Source organism: Erpetoichthys calabaricus, chromosome 16, assembly GCF_900747795.2.
Source record: "Erpetoichthys calabaricus chromosome 16, fErpCal1.3, whole genome shotgun sequence".
In the NCBI taxonomy this organism is placed as follows: Eukaryota; Metazoa; Chordata; class Cladistia; order Polypteriformes; family Polypteridae; genus Erpetoichthys; species Erpetoichthys calabaricus.
Genome location: NC_041409.2, coordinates 5,732,197 through 5,749,562, shown reverse-complemented (window position 1 = coordinate 5,749,562; position 17,366 = coordinate 5,732,197). Strand labels below are relative to the sequence as shown.

The following is a 17,366-nucleotide window of genomic DNA, read 5'->3' as shown; positions in this document are numbered from 1 at the left end:
AAATGCTGACTCCCAGCTGAGTTTGTTCTTATACATGAATAGGACCAGAAGAGGTGGGATTTCTGGGAAACCTGAAAATGAAGGTCTCTGGTCTTCTCCTCCTGCTCTGGTAGAAGGAAAGGGAAGAGAGGTTAGTGACCGTGCTCCACTCAAACATGTCCCCTGTCTCCAACACACTCCCGTAACATGTATGTGTGACAAACAAAACATTAAAATTTAAAGAAAAGCGAGCAAAAACATTGTCAGGAAAGAATATGCCTCATGCTTGAACATATCTGAGAATGCGTCAACAAGCAGAAGGTCAATTCACCAGTACAGTTTCACGATTGCTGCTAAATCATCCTGAGATACGACAGTTGTACATATAAATATAAATGTAATGATGGGAGGTCAGTCGTCAATACAAAAGCTCAGGTCACATATGTGCATGTCCACTTTCTTCATGATTTGTTTTTCTGAAAGTAGTTTATTTAATATGTTTTTGTTGAAAATACATGTGTTTGGAATGTTGTGATGATACGACTGAATGACCTGTCATGTGGATTATGCGACATTCATAATAATGTGATATTTTTCCATTAAGTTTTTGCTATCATTTGATGTTGGCCAGCGTTTGGTCACCATAGACAGAACCCCTAACATATCAGAAACATCTGTGATTGCTGTTCTGCATAAAAGCATGAATATTTTTTTTTCTCAACCATCACTGCCAACTGCATGTAGTAACTAAAATGTCATTTTTGGATAGAGTACTCCATTGAAAGGAGACGACTGGGCAGAGTTGGATTATGGTGACTTCAAAATAACTGAATTTTTGCTTTGGTGTACTGTATGAAAAATGCCTTGGCAATGAAATGTTTCAGTTTTATGAACATTTGAGTGAGGCTGAATCCTAATTCTTTGTGGTCTAGTGCTTGTATAGTCCACTGTGGATGTGACAGATTGACAATAATGGCAACCATCATTGTCTATTGCGAAGACCAGGGTGGATTCAAGAAGCTATCTAATCAGGGTTCTAGTGGATTAAGAAGCTTTTCTTCTATTATTAGGCAGAGAAATGTGATGTCCTCCATAAGTTCACAGGTAACTTCCAGGACTATGCGATGAATTCCATTGTGGTTTCATTTTTGTTTCATATGATGTGCAAGTATGTGAAAGTATCTTAAATGGCCAAGCAAAGCTGTACACTCTTAAAATGTGCCAGAGTTATTCTTCAGAGCCATGCTATAGGGGGAACCATTTTTGTTTCCCCAAAAGACCCATCCACATGAAGGTTCTAGAAAGAACCTTTTGATCTCTAACAGGCTCCGTACAATAAGTAATAATGAATAGATGCTAACAGATTTGTGAAATACCAATAGCCCATGACCTTAAAAGCACTCTTACTGCATATTATAACACAGCCAAGTCCATATTTTCTTAATCTGTTAGTGTCCTGCTAGGTAGTCTGCCATGCATTAAGATTTGTGGGAGCTTCTGTACAGAATAGGAAGTTTTTCAAAACACAAAGAACCATTTCATATGAAAAGAACCCTTCCCAGAATGAATGGGTCTTTGTCAAGCATTGGTTTCTATGAGGAAGCCACAAAATCAGCAAAGAGCCATACAATATCATTAAAGAACCCATATCTTCAAGTGTAGGTGCACCCTGTTCTTTACAATATTAATAAAAAAATAAATGATGAAGACACAGATTCAGAACAGATGTTCAATTCTTTTAGGGATAATCAAACAAATGTAACAAATGTAATTTGCATATGAAATATTACAGCATTACCTGAAATATGAAGTACAGTCATTAAATAAAGCAGATAAAAGATAAAGGAAAGACACTGCTGTCAGGCCAAAGCGACCAGGCCTAAAAGGTGTACTATAAAAACAAACACACACTTGTGTCCGTCCATTTTCAATCCCACTCACCTCACTGCTCTATAAAATCCACTAAAGTGGAAAAAGAAATTGAATGATAAAAACAGCATGTTTTTCTTCTCTAAACACCAAATAAAAACTATTTATATGTAATCTCATATTCTGCATTCAGAGCACTTGGCCATAATTGAAAGCAAATGCTAATACCAAAAAAGGGAAAATTAGCACCACATGTAACGCACACCACACAACTGAATTAATTCAGTTTACTATGACACTTTTTGACAGAAAACAAATGTCATCTGTTTCTGTTCAGCACCATTTAAACAAAATCGTTGAGAAGGCTATTTTACATGAACTGACATCAAATTGTGCCATTTTATAGGTAATTAGAACTGCAGAGATGTTAAGAGTTTTTCTCCGTGGAAAGCCTGTTAGCGCTGTATGTTTCTCTAAATAAAGATCTATGGCAAGAATGCACTCTTCCCCAAATTAAAAGTCATTCTCTGTGACCACTCACCACTCCGAGATCAGGCCACACAGAGGGGGAAGTGACCACCAGGGAAGGTTTGTTATTTTTGACAACCGTTGAGCCCTGCTGTGGATTAAAGAAATGTTTAACCTTGTAATAAACCGAGCAATTCCTCCAGCAGGCAACATTCTGTTTACGTCATAGTACCAAAAAATGAATCTGTAAACCAGTTTATTTAAATATAATACAAAAAAAAACAAGAAAATGCAGAGGTTATGTGATTACAGAGATGGATAACTGGCCCAGTGCAACCCACAGTCAACATGGTAAAAAGACGCAATGAAACCCACAAATGCCCTCAACTAAGCTGTCATTTGACAATCGCAAATAAAATCAGTGGCTGAAATTTAGTTACTGGCTAAGGATTAAACAAAGCAGCCATTGTTGCTCAAATCTATAGATATTTATTGTTAAGATCAGATTCCTACCTCTACTTTTCAACAAATGCTAGGCAGACAGTATAAATCAAACCAATTAAATTCAAATAATCAAAAAGTAACTTGCAACTAATTACTTGACACATGAACAATCAGATAGCACAACTAAGGACGATGTCATTATGAAATGCTGTCTGTCTGTCTGTGACATGTATTTGTGTTCCTATGAAAGATGAATCAACTGGTGCTGATCTGAGGCTACTTCAGGGTTCCAAGCAGTGAAGAACGTAACAAGCTAAGGCTGTATCATCTGAGCTGTTATTAAGATGATGTCACTGCCTCTGCGGATAAACTCTTACAAGCTTCCTGAGCTTCAGGCTTGTTGTGCTATGGGGTCACGTTTAAGCACATACATCTGTGGGTTCAACACACGGTCACGGACAAGTTGTAAATACCGATCCAATCCTGCTCATTACAGGTGTCCATATGGAATTAAAACTAACCTTATGCTATACTTCTTGCACATTTCGTTGATCAGGATTCTCCTATTTACTCTTTGCCTAATATCCAACCAGCTGGAAACTTACACTGGAGTCAAGTGTATGTCAGGCTCTACATTCCGCTTTGTTCCTTTCATTTTTACACATTATTTTGTCTGTACAGCAATTTCCCCTTTGACGTTTTCTGGCACAAAGGGTGTGTGGTCAGGTGTACTTTTCCTGTAGAGAAACAAGGCATATAGCAAATAAAAAGACCAGGACCAGGAGATGAAGGAAACATCACTGTCTTTAAGCAGACCAAAAGCAAAAGAAAAAGTCAGAATAGTGAATACCAAAACACAAACCCAAAATCAAAGTCACAAAGTTCTAACTCTCTAGCAATATGAAGAACAACTAAAGCACATGATGGTTCTTAGAGTTGAATTCCATGTTTATACAATTGTTGGACATCACATTTCCATGAACTATGCTTTAGTAATTAGGGCACCATTTCCAACAATAAAAGGGCACAACATGTTGGTGCCTGTGTTCAGAACCAATAAAAACAATGGTAGCAAATACAGTAACAAAATAATGTTGATATTAATAACATTATTAAAATAATAAATCAGAAAACATCTCTCTATTATAAAAAAAAAAAGTCTTGGGGCAAGACGAGAGTTTTTTTATCCTGCGACGAGACGTGATCTTTTGAAGAGAGACAGAGAGACACTTTCACGTCCCGTGAGACGGTCAAGTCACGTCATACTTACAACCTTTGGAAGCAAGTCCCGTGACACGGTGACCTTTGCAAGTCCCGCCCTTCTTACAACCATTTTCAAACAAGACCACGGTCATCTAACCTCGCAGTTGTTGGAATGCTTTTGGTAAACACACTTCCTGTGCTCTCAGCTCTTAAAAATTTTATACGCTCTACTGTAGATGACACGTCAACAACTAAGCGAAGAAGAAAGAGCAGCGCATCAAAAAGAGACACAAAAGCGTTGGAGAGAAAAGAACGCAAAAAAAAATGCAAGAAAGAACAATAATAATCTATGTGCAAATTCTGAAAATAAGGAAAGTAATAATCAACCCGGACCAAGTGGAGCTGAAAACCTCGTAGGTCCAATTGGGGTTAGAAATAAAAGACAACAACATGTAAAATTTTAACAGGCGACAACAAAGGTAATGTAGGACATATTCCGCGAATAACATTAGACACAAAAGGAGATCTTAATATGCCATTCATCTTAAAACGTTTACAGTTTCCTGTGAGAATAGCTTTTGCTATGACAATTAACAAATCACAGAGACAAACATTTGAAAAAGTCGGTTTATTTATTAGAGAGAAAGAAATGATATCCACTCACGGGCAGTTATACATTGCGTTATCACGATGTAAGACCAAACACGGAATCAAAATTCAATGCGATCTTGAAGAAAAGTTAATCCCAAATATTGTTTTTACTGAAGTTTTAAAGTAAAAGTGAAAATAATGCATATGTAACAATTCACATGAAAATAACAATCTCTTTAAATTGTATTTCCGGTTAACCAAACCTGGGTGTTGGCAAGTGAAGCGAGCCGGGGGCGGACCCCCATAGTGCATCAATAATAATAAGCCCATATTTCGTGATAATGTCACGGAGGCCATTTTCCCCAATAAAAGTAGTCATGGAAGCATAGTAAGAATGTGAGCAGTTCTGCTATTGTTTTTGAAATTTAACTTTGTGGACCAATTCCATAACATCCTCTCTGGTGTAGACAGGGGTGTGCTCTCTGTCCATCTTCCGGAAGTCTATGATTAACTGACATTAAGGATGAGATTGTCCTGGCACTATTTTGTCAGCCAGAAAATTTCTTCTCTGTAATCCATCCAGTCCTTGTTGGTGATCAGGCCTATAATGGTGGTGTGGTCAGCAGATTTAATGATGGAGCTGGAGTTGTGTTTGGCCACAGCAGAGGTGAACAAGGCTAAAGGAGGGGACTCGGCACACTACCCTGTGGGCTGCCAGCACTGATGACCATCATGGAGGATGTAATAGTGCCCGGTCTGCACATGCTAGGGTCCATCAGTTAGGAAGTAAAAATCCCATTGGAGAGGCTAACCTTATGTAAGTTCATGAAAAAAAGCATTATCAGTTTAATGAAACTCTTTCAAAAGTCACAAAATATTATAAAAAAATAAAGTATACACAAATAAATTAAGAATAGGGGAAATGCTTCAGATACAGAATTACTGCTCATTACTATTATTTAGAATATGGTTTATATATTAGAGGGTGCATCAGTAAAATGGTAGTAACAAAACAAATTTGTTCCATATAATGTGGAATACTCAGATATCTTTTAATACCTGGACTGTTGTCATATTAGATCTTTGTAATAATTCATTTCCATTGCACATAGACATTTGGTGTGGAGTTCAATGCACAGTAAGCTAATGGTATAAAGATGTCTGTGTTGAACTCTTGTATTAAGGTGTAATCAACCAGCTCTTACCTGTAAGTGTGCTGGGACTTTGTGAATTTGCTTTATTCGGCAGGTATCTAATCTTAGTGTCATTTTACTCACCTACACCAACCATTCTGTAGTCTAGATATTCTGACTGTCATCTTACTGCCCCCTACAAGCCTATATTGACAGTAACAGCTCTTTGTTATCCAAGGCTGATGTTTTTCTATGTGTGTTTTTGTTGTTTGTTTTCAATCCTATTTATTTATTTATTTATTTTGGAATGAAAGTTTAATTTCCACTTGGGGAGAAATAAAGTATAAGTAACTATAAGTGAAGCTTACACTGCTGCATGATGTGACCCTTCTACACTTTTTGTTATTTGTATTATCATTACAAAATATTGATGATACAGGACACTGCTAAGTCATCCTCAAACCCAAAGTAAAGCCTAGATGCCAAATTCACCAATAATGAAACTTTTATTTAAAGTAAAGACATAGAGTGGCAAACAATAGGTGTAAGGTAAAATATAAAAATAAGGCAGAAAGGGAAAAACAACACATCTGTGAAGCCCTTTGCCAGCTGAGCTTCTCACTGAAACAGGGGATCATTTCTGGAGCATCTCCATAACCAGTTGAGTGGACAGGATTACTCTCTGGAACTTCTGAGGCAAAACTCTTAGAGCTCCCCCTATTGGTCCTAGGTGTGCTTGCAGTCCTAAGTCCACACATATTATGCTTAATGTGATGTAAGGCATAGGGAAAGGGATGGAGGTGACCAGGAGATGGAGTGATAAGAGATCTTGGCAATAAAGTCATTAACAAAAGATCCATCAAACCAGAAATTGAAGTCGTTTTGTCAGGAATTAGGATCCTAAACTGAAAAGTAAATCCTAACCGCTAACCACAACCGTATCAAGAACACTTTGTTTTATATTTACAAACTCGGATGACCAGTAAGAGTATGATGTTGACCATTTATCCCCTGGTCAGCTCTGTACAACTTTGGGTGACATTGCATGGCAATGCTGTGCCAACTGCTGCTCAAAATTGCAATGTGCATGAAAAACAAGATAGTGTCAGAACACAAAACAAAATCTTTGTAACTATCTGAAAACAACCTAAAAATCAATGTCAGAACGCCAAAAGGTTACATTTGGACATAAAATAAAACAGAATGAGTTCAGAAAAATGTGCAAAAAATGGGCAATGACAGCACTAATAATAAGGAACATTAACAAAACGAAAGTAAAAATTAAGTCAATAAGTAAGTCAAAAAAATAAAAGCAAAGGAATTTTAAGACATATTAAATAGAAAAAAATCAGATAGTAACTGTATCTTACTGCGATGAAAGAAACAATGCAATAGTCAAGGGTAGTAAAAATGCAAAGAATGCAAAACATGTATTAAACAGATAAAGTGTTGCTTTAAACAGAAAGAAACAACCATTAAAAGTTATTCAAACTAAATAATAGCATTGGATTGGAAAATTGAGAGGACCATAAATAGCCAACGTAACTAATCATGGGTGTAGCTGCGTTTTTCCAAAATTACCAAAGTTCAGCAGCTCTAACTCAGAAAATGGGATTCAACAAAAACCTGACATGCCGAAATGATTCCACAGACAATATATCTTTATTTTTAAAAGATTTAGTTCAAATTCAAAGTAAAACAGTTCACACAAAAAAGAAAACTTAAAATGGCAAAAAAAAGAAAAATTCTTGTTAAGAAAAGTTTTGTTCAAAGCTTAAATCTCGTTACATTTCAAATCATTGCAAATCACTTCAAAAGTTTCTGAACCATTTCAAAATGATGACTTTTTTTTTTTTTTTTTTATTAATTTTATTGTAATCATTCATACAAGTCGATCAATTTTTACAAAAAATAGGATTGAAAAACAAGTCGACCCCCACCCCTGAGAGAGCGAGCATGGCCAATGGGGTAAAACTTAAGGCTTGTAGACATACCTAAATTGATGAGTTTAATAGGCCAGTAGAGATGAATGGAGAAGAAAAAGAAATGTGGAGATAATTACTTCCTCGGTGCTTTAAGAGCTTATTCAAAAATTTTATTGATTATATCCTGCCAGGTTTTAAAAAAATTCTGTACAGATCCTCTAACTCAGGGGTAGGCAGATTCAGTCCTGGAGGGGCGCAGTGGTTGCAGGTTTTTGTTCCAACCCAGTTGCTTAATTAAAAACCAATCCTTGTCAATTATTTAATTGCATGGCTTGCTGGTGCTTTAACTCTGCCATGTCAGGTCATTCTCATATCCTAGATTTATTTTCCTTTCTAAGGATATCATCCAAATGATTTGAAGTCTAAAACAGATGAGTAATTCTCAGTGCTTCACTTTTTTCTCTTCACTTTCCTTCCAAGTATTTAATTAAACCAAATAGTGCATGATAAATACACACAGGTGTAAATGAAAACAAGCTAAATGGAGAAATGCTGGTCTCTTTTGTCATTTGCATGGTATTGCTAATTAGGAGCAATTAAAAACCAAGAATACAGCTGTTTAAGACTAAAATAAGCAATAAGGGTTCAAAATCTTAACAAGCAAGATGACTAAAGTGAAGCAGAAGTGTTACTTGAGCAATAAGGACTTCTTATTAAGCAATTGGGTTGGAGCAAAAACCTGCAGCCACTGCGGCCCTCCAGGACTGAATCTGCCCACCCCTGCTCTAACTGAATATTTGATTTTTTCCAATTTCAAATAATATAAAACATCGGTTACCCACTGACTTAAAAGAGGAGAGTTAGGATTCTTCCAGTTTAGCAAAATAAGTCTGCGTGCCAAAAGTGTAGTAAATGCAATCACCGTTTGCTTGTCCTTCTTCACATTAAGCCCATCTGGAAGAACACCAAACACAGCTGTTAGTGGGTTAGGAGGGATTATGATACGGAGCTCAAGTGAATTCTCTGCATTGCTACTTTCCACTCCCTTTCTGATATATTGATTAAGAGATCCTTTTCCCATTGTCATCTTGGATCTTTGGAAGGGAGGGACTGTAAAATAATTTTATATATTGCAGAGATGGTGTGTAAGTCCTTGAAATTGAGTAATATAAAAAAAGCAGCCCCACTCCAGTCAGGGAGCCAGAGTCGGGAGGAACTAGACAAAGCTAGCGTGGTGGAGTGGAAGGAGAGAAGGAAAAATGGAAAAGTTGTGCTGTGTGTGGTGTGTGCCTTTTCAAATCGTTGCAAAAGGCATTTAGTTAATTAAAAACTTTTCATTTGAATTGAGACTGTCTGTGTACTTGTGTTTGGAGTTTGGGGTGTTGCAACACACCCTGGTGGTCATACCAAGCAACCCCAATTAATTTGGTCAACGTAATACACGAAATGGACAACCACCTATCATACCGGGGAATTCATCTTACTGTTAAATGTTCTGCTCTCTCATTTGTTGGCTCTACAGTAAGCAGTTATCTCAGGTAACTCTCTACATGCCCGTACACCCAGCCACCCTTTGGTGACAGCCTATCTAACCTTCTGGGATGGCTCCATACCTCGCTCCAGCAGTTGTACTACCACTTCACACCCAGTGTCACCTGCCATTTCAGTCCCTAATTTACATCTCTGTAGCACATGTTTAGGAATGTGCTACCAGCAACATCAAGAATGTTCATTTTGCTTAATTCATGAATGTGTTACCAACATGCAGCAGAAAGGAGAATTACTGCATTAGCTGAGAAGGTGGCCATTCACTCTAAAGCATCACATGCCATATGCCACTGCTGTTTACATAAAGCAGAGTTTGTAAGCATTCAGGTCTTATGAAACAAAGCTGCATTTTGAGACCATCCTTGTTAAGATGAGAGGCCTGAGTGCATGAATAGAACAGCAAGTCAGTTAAACACAGGGTTAAGAAGACAGCAGAATTATGGAGTTGAGAGAGAGCTGACATTTCTTACCTTAAACAGCAAGTAAGCACTCGTGGAGACGAAAGGCAGTCAAGGTCGATAACTGCCAGCAATAAACCTGAGGCTCCCCTAAGTCCAGCTTTGTTCTGTTCCCAGTTTTTATTACTTCTTTTCTTGACCCTTGTGCCTTGAGAAGACGTGACAAACAAAAAGTTAAATGTATGAGTGCAAATAAGTCCGAATCAGTTCTAAATAGTAGTCAGTAAAAGCTAACTTGCTGTACTACGTGCCTTTGCTTCTCAGTTTCTTTAAGTATGCTGAAAAGGCAACCTTGATGGTGTTTACAGGAACAACAGGAACCCAAGAAGTCAGATTTACCATCCACAGCTCTTACACGGAAACTCTTACACTGGATATGGTTGTATACCCTTCAATACTACAGACATTTGTGCAATGACTGTGCAAACATACAGCAATACTGATTCACCATATTAAAGGAAAACGAAGTCTATCTTTAATTAAAGAAAAAATAGCAAACGTGTAATTGTTCACTAACAGAATAAAACATGAAGATGGAGAACTACTGCAGTGGTATAGCCTTCATTTGCCATGGGCTATGCTGCTTAACATTGTGTCTCTAACACGCTTCTCTACTTTGTCAATGTGGTAATTGTCTTCATGTATTTATTCCTTTTGCAGATACACACTGCCAACGCCCTCCACTAACTCCATCTTAGTCTTATTAGACTTCTAACATTTGCCAATGTGTATAAACTGTCATGGACTGCCTGCATGACTCATTCCAATCTGATAGCTGGTTAGCTTGGCAAGCCACATCAAAGTTACAGCAGCTCCACAAAGCACTTTTTAATTCCTCCATATTTGTGCCTGTCCTCTAGCTGATCGGGGATTGGCACGTAGGGTTTTCTTTTACACATGTTTGGTTGCGTGCCCTCATTTCTGAACGCTGATAAGGTGGGTAAAACTGTGGCCTTGGTATTTCAAAGACACAGGAAGGGCTGAGTCTGAGCAACTCTCTGAACTGTTTTTACAATTCAGATAACAAATGAATAGCCCTGAAGGTCCAATCGACATTGCGGCTCCTTGCTGGTAACCATTTTTGAAGGCTTAACTGTTTCGGGCTAAGAGAGATGTTCTAACATGTTAGTTTCACTCTGCATAAGGTACAATGTTTTCATTTCATTATATGCTTTTCCATAGTTGAGATATATACTGTGTATGTATGTCGATGATTTAATGTGACAAGAAAAAAAGTTTAAAAAAGTGTGATTATTGGCTTAATAAGATTACATTGCAACTTTACAAATTAAAACACAAAGATGTTGACTAAATGACCTGTGTAATGGTATTAATTCTTCTCTGCACTACGCAGTATACTAAACCATCTATCCATCTTCTAAATCCGCTTATCCAAAGCAGGCTTACAGGGAAGCTGGAGCTAATTCCGGAAAGCACCACATGCAAGGCAGGAACAAACCACAGATGGGGTGCCAGCCCATCGGAGATATATCACACCGATAAACAAAAGGTAAAATCTTCAAAATATTGTTGATACCCTTAAATAAAAAAGATATTTCAAGGCTGGAAAAGTCAACTAAAGAGAATGATGCTTCCACAATATCTAAATTTTGGTGTAATAAAAAAAAAAAAAGAAACTGCTGTGGCAGGAGGCTGAGCGTCATACCCAGCCGGGACACCTGGAAGGACCGGGAGAGGGACCGTACCTCCCCCAGACCACAAGAGGGCAGCCACCCTGGTTAGTATGGAGGCCACGGGAACTGAGCTTGGAAGCTCAACCCTATTGGGGCCCGTGGTCACCGCCAGGGGGCGCTCGGAGAAGCCTACAGCCCTGGAAACCAGCACTTCCGCCACACCAGGAGGTGCTGGCGAGAGGAATTCCAGGGTCACCCGGACTGCCTCCGCGTGCTCGTGCAGCACTTCCGCCACACCAGGAAGAGCCGCCGGAAGTTCATTGGAGGCACCTGGATCACGTCCAGGTGGGATAAAAGGGGACTGCCTTCCTACAATCAGGGAGCCAGAGTCGGGTGGAAGAAGGCAACGCTCGGGAGTGAGGAGGAAAGACGGCCCAGAAAGGACCAGTGAAAGGACTGAGGCAAAGGGTGCTTGGTGCTGGAGCACTGTGTGTGTGCAGGGACATTGTGTTTGAGGACCGTGTCTATAATAAACGTGTGTGTTTTAAGAACTTACCGGTGTTTGTCTGATGGTATTCAGGCTGCCTCTCACACTGCTCATCTCTTTAAAACTGATTTTACAATTCTTAAGTTTCCTGTAAGACATCTTCAGCTGACCTGTGTGCTTTGTTAAAAACAAGTTTACTTGAGACAAGTAAAGAAACTAGCAGAGCAGCACTGCCATCAAGTGGCTCAGACAGAAGCAGATGGTGACACTGCTGGGATAGGCTCTGGTATCCCATGACCGCAATAAGATTGGAGTGTTGAATCACACCTCTGGTCTACTGGTAGAGTAATTAAATAATATTACAATTTTACTATTATGAATAAATAGATTATGTGTATCTTAAATCTTTTACTCTATATATATATATATATATATATATATATATATATATATATATATATATATATATATATATATAAAGCAAAAAAATGGACACAAACAAGACACAGAACATACGTCCATGTGTTTTCAGACTCACTTAGTGCAGTTAAACAAGTTCCTGAAAGAAATTAAAATGATCGTGTTCCATGATTTTTGAACAGAAGCACCAAAACACACTATAACATTCCAAACCTACAATATACTTCTTCAATTTTGTTGTTCCTTTGTAAAAGTGACAATGACAATAAAGATCTATCTATCTATCTAATATACACAGAATCTGTATGTGTACATGCAAAGTCTATGTTTTTTTATTTATATAGTGACAGGCAGCCATTACCCGGCTGGAACTCCAGCTGGATGAAAGGACCATGGGAGAAAGCATCTACAAGACACTACCTACCCCCTGGGATGCTGGAGTGCAGCCCTCCTGGGTGGCTGTGATACCATAGATTCCTGTAGGGCATGCTGGGAGTGTGGCACAGTCCTGTTGGGTTCCTACATAGGGCTTTCACCACACCAGGGGGTGATTCCAGGTCTGATTAATGAGACACCTGGAACACACCCAGGGTCTGCTTAAAAGGAGCCGCCTCACTTAATTCGGGGAGCCAGAGTTGGGATGAAGTAGACGAAGCTTGAGGGAGGAGTGGAGGTGGAAGAAAGTGAGAGAAAGAAGAGCGAGAAAGAAAAGGACTGTGAACCGTGCACTTTGATGTGCTGCATTGTGCTGTGCTCTGGGGAGCAAGGAAAAGCACTTTCCCAGTCTTGAATAAAAGTGTGTTGAGTGCTGCACTTGTGTCTCTCTGCCTGTCTGTGTCTTAAGACGGCTGCACACACCCCGGTGGTCCACAATATATACATATCTTTATGTATAATATGCTACTGTGGCTGTTCGTTTGTCTGTTGAGGATTTTAAATCACCTGTAACTTGCAAACCGTTTGACTTATTGACCTGAAATTTGGTACACATATACTACGTGACATCTACTATCCACTTTTGGGGTGATGATTGACCTCCAAGGTTATTCCTCTTTTTATTTTTATTTTATTTTATTGTAGAATCAACTCTCGGCAGCAGCCAGCAGGGTGGATGTGTGGCACATGCCTACGGGCGCCATTCTCATTCCTACCACCTTCGCTGTCACTTCCCCTACCTCTTCATATCTTAAATCATTCTTGAGGCAGATTAAAGACATAAGTGCCAGTTTATGTGAAAAGAAAAGAAAACGTACTAAGTAATTGCAACACAAACACTGACTTAATCAGTTTTAACGCAAAAAGATGCCAACGGAAGAAGAGAAGAAGCGGGCCGCTAGGGTGGAGAAAAGAAGAGCTGCTCAGGAAGCAGCAAGCGCATCAACTTCTGACCAAATGAATGCTAAACGTACAGAGAAATAGGATGAAAACTATAAGTTGAGTGTATTCACATATATGTCACAATTTTCTCCATCTGAACAGCAATAAAACTGAGGTTGTAGCGGGGCTACATAGTTATAGTGTTGTCAAATGTTAGTACTACTTGCTTCTTGTTTCCATCGTCCAATTTGCTGTTTATGTGTGTGTCAGTGAATGCTGTCCCCGTAAAGGGGGACGGATGATGGAAGGAGACCGCAGCCCCAAACCTGGAAAACACCTGTTCACTATCAATTAATTACATCCGTCACAGGACTATTTAAGCAATCAGGAGAGAATAGCCAGGAGAGAAAGGAGAGGAGAAATAAGGAGACCATTTTTTCACATCCACGGATCAACTTACCTGCTGTTTTTTCACATCGTGCTTTTACAATAGTTTGTTTTTTGTTCCGCCGGACTGTCTTCCATCCCTCATCTGCAGAGACCCCGGGGTCGGATCGTCATCCACCACGCGCCGAGAAATCATGGTGAGGTTGCTCCAATTGCCGGGAAAATCAAACAACTCACTTTTCTCTAGTTCAGTCACCATATTCAGGACAGTTTTTACAACTGGACTCTAATTCACGATCAGACATTCCGTATATCAGTCATTGTTGTTACTCATTGTTTGTTATATGTTACAGGGGCAAGGGTTATCCAGGCCACAGGTCTTGGAGGTGTAGCTGCCGGCTGGGTAAGGGGTCGGCTGTTACAAGGTGCTCCTCATTGGTTCTAAATCCACACTTGCTAAGGTTAACCAGTTTTCTATTTTAATTAACAGTATTAACACAAACATCTCTTCCCAGGTTAAGAGCCTGGGCTTCATTCTTGACAGTACTCTCTTTTTCTTCCCATATACTGTAAGTAATGTTTCTCGGACTGCCTTCTTCCATCTCTGAAACATTTCTAGACTTCGTCTTGTTCTTACCCAACACAGTACTGAAGTATTGGCTAATACCGAGTCACCTCACATATAGATTACTGTAATGCTATTCTATCTGGAATCTCACAAAAACGTATCCATCACTTGCAATTTATTCAAAATTCTGCTGCCAGGATAATAACCTGCTGTTCTAAATCCACTGAACATATTACACCAATCCTCTCTCAACTTCACTGTCTCCCTGTTAACTACCGAATACAGTACTAAATACTGCTCTTAATATTTAAAGCTCTCCACAACCTCCCTGATCTCCTACAGACTTACACTCCCTCTCATTCCCTCAGATCCTCATTTGCAGCTCGACTTTCTGTACCACACGTCAAACTCTGTTCTATGGGAGCTCCAGCGTCCTCTCATAGCGCTCCTCAACTCGGGAATTCTGTTCCCTCTCATATTTGTCAGCTTGATTCAATATCACATTTTAAAACTGTCCTCAAAACTTATCTTTTCAAACTGGCATACCAGTTGTGAATTTTGCACTGTTCCTGCCTGTTACCTTTGTCTGTTTGCTAATTATTGCTTTTAAATTTATAATTCTCTTTGTTTTTATTTTACTTCTTCTTCTTCTTTCAGCTGCTCCCGTTAGGGGTTGCCACAGCAGATCATCTTCTTCCATATGTTTCTGTACTCGTCACCTTGCTCTGTCACACCCATCACCTACATGTCCTCTCACCACATCCATAAACCTTCTCTTAGGCCTTCCTTTTTTCCTTTTCCCTGGCAGCTCATTGTAAGGTGACCTTGAGTGCTAAGAAAGGCACCTATTAAATAAAATGTATTATTATTATTATTATTATTATATACACTAGCCAAAGTATATTTGTATATATTTATTTTTGTATATATGCTAGCCAAACTATATCTGAAGAATGGGTTGAGGAAAGAAAGCAAAGGTTTATGTGTTTTTTAATGGTGGCCCTGTTGTATTTGCTAGCTGTTTCATTCATCATCCATATTGTCTCTGCTCTTCTGAGTCAAGAATTTGTTTTTTGCAGGTCCGATTGGATTCCAGAATTGCAGTAACTCCTTGCTGGGTTGTACCCATGAACACTGTCATGCCTGATTCGTCTTCGTAGTTCAAGGTAAACAAGAGCTAAACAACAGCCCTTTGATTCTCCTTTGTGTTGCGCTGCACTTCCACTCTCCACGAAGCCTCATCCAACATCCACTTTTTATTTTATACTCCTTTATATATATTACAGTAGTTAGAAGCAGCATACAGCATTTCCTGGGTAAGTAATGTTAAGCTCTGGTCATTTTATCTGCTAGTCTGCCTTCAGTCTGTTCAGATGTTTTATCTGCTCTGAGCCAGCAGGTGGCAATGGTGTGCAAACTGTAGCACACAGGGAAAAAAAAAAAAAAGCAGGACCCCCTCACCCCAGGGTCATAATTTGGGTTTCAAAGTAGTTTATCTTGGTCCTAGAGAGCAGCTATGAAAAATTTGATCCAGATCGATCAAAGTAAGTAAGATTATATAGGGAATATTCAGACAAACAGACAGACTGACGTTCTATTGTGTGTGTGTATTTACTGTATATAATACATTTACAATATAATACACACATATTTTGTGATGGACATAGATGGACTAGCCCTTAAGCCAAGGTAGAAGGTCTGTTCTTACCCAGCCAGAACATGGCTGATATGGGTGGACAGCTGGGATGGAAGGGCTTACCAGCCAGGAATGGTGCAAGGTATTGAATTGACATAGGGAGCCTCTCAGAAACAAATATTCCACCAGTATGCTAGGTGGCAGTGCTCCTCTGACATGCCTCTGGTTTTGGACTCCTGCAGGAGTTGGTGGGAACTGTACTTCAGAAGGACAGCCCTGTTAAGTTCCTATGGGGACCACCAAGTGGTGCTGCAGGAGAGGACTCCCTTGTGTCATGGCTATTCCTCTCATCTTACCCAGGCGAGATGGAATCAGGAGAGGTGAAGGACAATACTCTCCTGGAAGATGTAGAGGAGAAAATTAAGAAAGAAGTCTTGGGTAGCCTTTGAACTGGTGTTGCTAAAGTAAGTACTCACTTGAACCAGGGACTGTTGTTTATGTAGTCATGTCTGGGGTTTGGGGCTCTGTTATGTCCCCCAGTGGTCACTATCTATCTATCTATCTATCTATCTATCTATCTATCTATCTATCTATCTATCTATCTATCTATCTATCTATCTATCTATCTATCTATCTATCTATCTATCTATCTATCTATCTATCTATCTATCTATCTAGCAATGCCACTCTGAGTTGAGACGGGGAGCTCTTATTGACACATTCTCCCTTTTCAACTGCAGTTCTAAAAGATGTCAGATAGAAACCACCTGAACTTGGATGATCACTCTCTGTAGGGGTACATTCTCTTGTGAATGTCAAGTACTCGGGCTAACCTGGATTTTTGACAGTGTTATTGCGAAATATGCAATTTGCATACATTGTTTTACAGCTCTCTGCTTTGTACTGATTGCCAGCACTATACACATAATGGCTCATCTCACAAATCTGCAGCCAGGACTAATGTCATACCATGTTCTAACATGAGTGTTATGCATTGTAAGTATTGTCATACTGTGGAAATCATTGAGAACACGCTGTGATTTCTGAACTCCACTTCCACCTGTTGAAAAAGAGTTAATGTAAGTAGGGTGAAGGGTTTATTCACTGTCTGTTACTGCTTGGAGAAATGTTGGCCTTTTGGCAATTTTACTCATTGGGATGCATTTCTTTGCAGTAGTCATATTACAAGAGAACAGCAAATCATAATATATTAATGAATAAATTTCAAAACATTGCAAGATATTAAAAATCACAGAGTGAAAGAAATATTGTGATATCATATCATGTCCATGGTGCCCC

The 17,366-nt window shown here is 39.1% G+C and overlaps 1 long non-coding RNA gene across 1 annotated transcript in view; it reads right to left on the bottom strand.

Annotated features, from left to right (window-relative positions):
* The window catches only part of LOC127526086 (uncharacterized), a 289,571-nt gene that overhangs the window by 48,673 nt on the left and 223,532 nt on the right, over positions 1 to 17,366 (bottom strand). The gene's annotated exons all lie outside the window — the stretch shown is intronic.